Below are 742 nucleotides of genomic sequence, written 5' to 3'. Positions count from 1 at the left end.
GTATTTGCCTGTTTTCTAAGTTATTCTCTGTATCGATGTAATTAAACACAGGCAGAGGTTGACTTTTATATCAGGCACAGAACCCTGCCTTTTGAACATCTGTCTGTTCCCCTTTGTGCAATGTGGAAAGCCGGGTTAATTGCAAACGGTTAGTCTGAGGAACAGCCCCGATGTCAAAATCTGCCCCTGTGCACGGCAGTGGGCCAGACTATCATGGAATGCCATTCTGAGCCCGTGTGGCACCAGACCTCTAAGGGAAATTGTGTAGGCAAGGAGGAACTTGCTCTACTTGTCCATGCTCTACTGATGAGTCTATTCACCTCAAGCAGGACTCTGCCTTAAAGCATCAGTCAGTGCACAGTAGCATAACGGGTTATGCTTTTGTTTAAGTGCTTAAATTGCAGTGGTTGGCCTGACTGGGCAACCTGGGGAGAAGACCCTCAGCCTTGGGAGCACAAGTGAAGGCAATTCAGCTTCCAGTTCCAGGGGTAGAGCCTGCCTGCACCTCTCTTAGGCCCCATTTAAGTGGCTGACTGCCACTGGGGAAGGAGTTCTTTCTGATGATTCTTTTTTGATGAAGCTTCTTCCTGTAAACCTGGAATTTTCTAATACGTGCAATCAGTTCTCTTCTCCTTTCTTTACAGTCACCATAGAGGTGCCATAGAGGTGAACCACATGGTTCTAGAAATCCACAAGTAGAACAATGACGGGCAATGCAGGATGCACAGATGCATTTGAATGT

The 742-nt window shown here is 46.9% G+C and overlaps 1 protein-coding gene across 3 annotated transcripts in view; it reads left to right on the top strand.

Annotated features, from left to right (window-relative positions):
- Nucleotides 1-742, top strand: part of FAR1 (fatty acyl-CoA reductase 1) — a 66,817-nt gene that overhangs the window by 518 nt on the left and 65,557 nt on the right. The gene's annotated exons all lie outside the window — the stretch shown is intronic.

This window comes from Excalfactoria chinensis, chromosome 5 (genome assembly GCF_039878825.1).
Source record: "Excalfactoria chinensis isolate bCotChi1 chromosome 5, bCotChi1.hap2, whole genome shotgun sequence".
Classification (NCBI taxonomy): Eukaryota; Metazoa; Chordata; class Aves; order Galliformes; family Phasianidae; genus Excalfactoria; species Excalfactoria chinensis.
This window is presented reverse-complemented; position numbering and strand designations above follow the sequence as displayed.